This window comes from Chinchilla lanigera, unplaced genomic scaffold (genome assembly GCF_000276665.1).
Source record: "Chinchilla lanigera isolate Chin_1 unplaced genomic scaffold, ChiLan1.0 scaffold00063, whole genome shotgun sequence".
In the NCBI taxonomy this organism is placed as follows: Eukaryota; Metazoa; Chordata; class Mammalia; order Rodentia; family Chinchillidae; genus Chinchilla; species Chinchilla lanigera.
In genome coordinates, this window is record NW_004955464.1 from 8,013,872 (window position 1) to 8,019,539 (window position 5,668).

A 5,668-nucleotide genomic window follows, 5' to 3' on the forward strand; every position below is an offset into this window, starting at 1 on the left:
AAGGTTAAGTGTATGCTCCAAGTTAAGTAGTGCCAGAGTTAGAAATAAAGTTCATTTGACTCTAAAGCCATTCACTATTTATTATGGTTCCCATTTGTAATGATTATGAAACTCCTTGCTATTTTTCTATTCTTATTTGAGTCAGAGCATTATATTCACTATTCCAAAATAATGAAAGCTATCTTTCAAAATACCCACTTATGTATTTTATTAATAAACTTTTGTCCCTGCAATCACTTTCCACTGTTCACCTGATATATTTACATTTAGAGACTTGCGAGGATTACAAGGTAGAAAGACAGTCATTTTGAGGTTGCCCCTCTTTTTTTTCTTTTCAGTAAGCAGAGTTTTTCACAAAAGGCTATGTAAGTCAATATCACTAACCTTCTAAAAGGATTCTCCCTAATAAGGCTGCTTTATGGTACAGTACTTCACCACATACTATCATGCATTGGTTTATACCTTACTTACTTTCTAGTTGTTATCTGTATGCCATATGGAAGCTTTATTTATCCAAATAGTTTTTATTTCCTTAAACTCAAGGATAGATTTTCTGCTATTTTCTGTTTTCATAATGGTAGCTGCGGTTTATTAAAGGTTTATTGAATATCAAGACCTTTGCACACCTTTAATTCATTATTTACAATAACATGACAATTGGGTATTACTTCCATTTTACCAAAGTAGAAAGCCTTGGATATGATTAGTCTAAAAATTACATACCTAATAGGTGACCAAAATCGTGGGTCTTTAATATGTGATTGTTTAATTAACTTATTTGTGGCAATTTAATGAAAGATCTTTCCATCTGAACACAGTGTAATAGAAAAATGGACATGGGTTTGTATCATTAGGTTATAAACTACCAGCCTTTGACCAGAGGCAAATCCGAGTTTCCTGAATTATAAAGTAGGATAATAAAGCTCAGTCCATGAAGGAGTTAAAGATATTAAATTAGGTAATATGAATGCAAAATAAGTATTTATTAGCTTATTTGTTTCTTTTCTCTCATTGAAATGTAAACTGAACAGGTGAATAAATTAAGAAGTACCTAAAAGAAATGACATTTATCAAAGTAGCATCCATTTCTGTACACAATTTATTAGACTACAAATGATGACAAAATTCAATATAATTCAGTTTTACCACGCACTTGTTACATTCTAACATATTCATAATCACATTGAAACATCTTCAGAGAATTCTCTCAGATATGTGAGAAATGTGATAGTAATTTATATCCTTTTCCTAAGTATTGAAATTTTATTTCCTACAATGTTAGATAAGAAACTAATAATCTTTTAGCCTAATGGTAAGACATTTAAATATTGTTCCTTATCATTCCTATCCCCCAAATTAGTAGACTTTTGTGTGAGATAGTTTTTCTGTCAGTAGATTTAATATCGTTGTTCTGTAGCTTGAATTTTATGTCTGATATCTTCATCTAATTTCTGTTTAGTATGTTCTGTTGCTCAGCAGGAAAACTTCACAATGGCCACTAACCTATGTTTCAAATTTTATACATTTAAAATCAAGAGAATGATATAAAATTATAGTAATTACTTTACTGTAGAAATGATGAATTAATCTTACATTGATCCTAAGTTTTATAAAATGCTATTAAAAATTCCCAAACCTTCATCCTGGTAACTTCAGACAATATTTTCCCTAGAAAACACTGATCTTTAAACTTCTTTTATGTTAGCCAAAAAATTTTATTTGCTGATCTTGGAGTATAAGATCTTTCAACAGAATCTGATGAGCTTAAAAAGCATTTTGAAGTTCTTTTGTCAAAATTTGAAAAATTAGGATATTATTAAGTTAATATGTACTGTTTATAGGTAATAACTTTATATTTGAAGAATTATGGATTTAAAATCTTTAAAACATCATACAGCCTTTTAATAAAAATGAAAACAATCACTATCTTCAGCTGATGTTATGTAAAATTTTAATATTTGTACAATAACTGATATTTTTCTTCCAACATATACTGTATTCCTCTGGATTGAAAAAAAATACACGTTCCTTCTTTTAACTCTCTTGGTATAGAGTTCTTTGTTTTCTAGTAGGTACATGATATATTTAAATAACTGTACACAATTCAGAGCAGCTCAGAGCCAGTTTGATTACTTTTGAACAAATTGCCCAGGATTTGGTAAGTTCAGGGCTGTCTCTCATGTGCCCCTACTCTGGCTTCACAACAAACAGCCCCTCAGTTTAGTCTACATGTCCAACTGCATCCACTAACCCTTTCAGAATGGTACTCGGCTTGCTATCTCTACATAATATGTGTTGTACGTAAGTAAAACATATTATATATGTCATTCATATATATGACTATAGTGAAATCTTTTCTAGCTAAGAATTTTTGAAAGATTTTTCCAAGTGAAAATGGTAGAAAACTTCATAGGAAGCTGGAAAATTGCCCATATAAGAAAATTAAGCTGCTTAAATTTTTTATTGTTACATAATAAAAAAATATGCTGTTCTGCTTGCCCTGTTTTTTGATTCTTGGGCAAATGTTTTTGGTTTTATTTTGTCCTTGCTTTTGGATTCTTTAGCAAGTTACCAAAGATGTAATTAATATTTAATTAGTCTACAGACATGATTACTTAAAACATTGAATATATCCATTCTTCCTTTTGTTACCATAACAATTCTCTTTTTTCATTTTTAAAGAAAAAAACAATAAAAACAATGATACAAAATTTCAAAACAAGATAATAGGAGAGTAACAATGGTTAATACATTGCACAATTCTATTTCTAATGTTTGGAATTTCCAAACTGTGCAGGTTAAGTGGCTTTTTTATATATTTGCCTCATGACAAGAATTGAAATAATAAGAAGTAGAACTAGGACTTGCATCAGTGTTTTCAGTGCTAAGATTTTAATTTATATCCTTTCCTGGATGATAAATGAATGATCTCACTTATATCTTAAAAAAAAAAAAAAAAAAAAAAATCAGCCTAGATTTCTATACAGGACCATAGTTTAACATCTTAAAACAGTAACATGAAGTGAATTGATGATTTTGTTCAAAATATCATTTGCTCAACACTAAACTTTCATAAGAAATGTCTTAACATATACATGTACATATAAATATATTCATATAGAACAGGACCATAATGCATTATTTTGATTATCTACTTAGTACCAACTACTTATAGATGAACATAGAAGACTTTGGTCCACATGCCAAGTACAAAATATAACTATAAAATAATAATCACTACAATTGAAATATATAATTTACCAACAAGAATATTTTATTTTTTAAAAAACTTTAGATTTGATATCATAGTCCTTTCTTCATATTTTTCTGTATTAATAATTTAACTTTTTATTAGTTAAAACAACCTTGTCTTACTATGTCAAATTAAAACACATTATTTCTAAAGACCAGAAATTAAAAATTCTTCCTGATCTTGATTCTATGCTAAGAATCTTAGCATATGTCAGAGTATTGAATATTTTTACATTTTCAACCAATTTATAGCCTAAATTAAGTACACCATTGCTATAGGTTTACGTCCAGACTATTCCATTTACCTTTATTTTAAATAATATGTAAGCTGAATGCTTTTTGAATTATAGGACTATAATGAACTTGAATTAGTGGGGATAATAACTGCTTTTTAGCATCACTAATCATCATTTTAAAAGTCTGAGCAATTTTTTGAGGCTAGGGAAAAGATGGCTGAGGAAGTAGGAATAAAAAATAATTGAAAATCTCTCTGTGCTATTTTGTGTTCATTATGTAAACTATGGAGGCAAAAAAAAGATAAAGGACAGCCAAAACTATGTATAATAGTATAATGCATATTTTTAAACCACCCCAAACTACTGTTCTTAATTATGTTTAACCTAACATTAAAGAGGATATTCTGGAATGATCAATTATTTCTTTTCTTATGATAATTATAACATAAAATTATCTTTCACACTTAAATAATATACTGCAATACACATTATTGCTTATTTGAGTAGTGAGATAGGGAATGCTATACTGTTAGTCATTATCAGACGCTGCTTAATTTAACAACTTGATCACACTTCTAACCTATAAGTATTTTTATTTCATCTTGATCATCACCATACTGTAAGGTTATTAGTGATTTTCCAATTAATTATTCTAAGCCTTTCACATGCTAATATTCATTCATATCTGTTCCAAACTTTAATAAAAGTAGGAACGCATGTCATTTTTACATGGCCTGTATAGGTGTGGTCTGAATGGGACCAAGTTTGTAGAATGGGAATCAGAATGCTGCTGTGTCACTGAAGACAGTCTCTTTTTAATAGAGATATCTAAAGGATAAAACTATGAAGCAAGAACTGTTTGGTTCAAAAGGACCTAAAGTGTACAATACAATAGTTGAAGAATCTAACAGGAGACAGTTACATTAGCTGTGTGAAGAATTACCAAATGACAGAATAATTATTCCTAAAGACCACTGAGGTTTTTTATTTTAGGAAATCATGTTTCCAAAACATACATTTTATATTTAGGCAGACTTCTTTTCCACCAGTTGTATGAACTGTACACTGAGAAGGAACAGAGAAGTGGCAATATAATATTTAGGTTGTGATAAATAATTTGGTTGCACTTCTAAATTAAAAATTCAACATGAAAAAATGTTGGCAGTTTTCCTTTATATGTAATCTTTCACTATTCATGTAACTCATCTGAAGATCTAAGGCATATAACTAAGATAAAATTGGTCAATGTGGTATTGCTTTATGTATGGTCAAGATACAGGATCAGTTTTCTTTTTTTTTTTTTTTCCTAAGAGATGGCTTGAATTGATGAAATATAGAGATCAGAAGCCTCCATCTCCAAATATTTCCAGGAAGAATTCTGAGCTTTTCACCTATCAGTTCCAGAAACTGTTCCATTTTTTTCATGTTAACAGACAATACCTCTTAAAGTATACAATTAAATGTGTTTGAGGTCCTGGTAAATTACTTGTTTCATAGCATTGGTAGGATTTCTTTTCAATGTTCAAACTAAATGAGGTGTAGTTGGATAAGGATTGGTGGTGCTTTTTTTTTTTTTTACTTCCTCCCCCAAAGAGCTGATGTTGTTGGCTGGTTGTTTTGTTTTTTGTGGAGGAGGGGGAGGGAAGAGTACAAGTCCGTACATAAAATTACTGAGTAGGCCTACACTAAAATATTTCCTTGATGGATGAGGTTGGAGGCCGAGAGAGAGAGCAGATGGAACAATTTTAGTTTAATAATATCTGTGTGATTTTTTAAAAAAAATATGTAACTCTCCCTGGTCCCCGGTCCTCCTCAGAGTATGTGCTGGTACCTCTGGAAGGTTTAGAAGCCATTTTAGAACTCAGGAAGCAAAGTATGTGAGCTCCACTTGTGCTTTCGCAGGTGCTGTGGTGGCAAGGATAACCTTTGCTCACTGGCCGGCGTTACCAAGCTGTTATTTAATGTCTGTGAGGATTAAAGACAACACAGAAAATTCCAAACCCACATCCTAACACCTGACGCTCACACAGATGGCAAAATATATCAGTGGAAGCTTAGTGTAGCAAGTCTGTTCCAGATTTGGGGAGTTTTTATTCTTTTGAGGTACTGTTTCAGATCCCACTGAATCTTCTAAACTGTTCGGGGTTGGAAAAAAAAAAAAAAAAAAAAAAAAAAAAAAA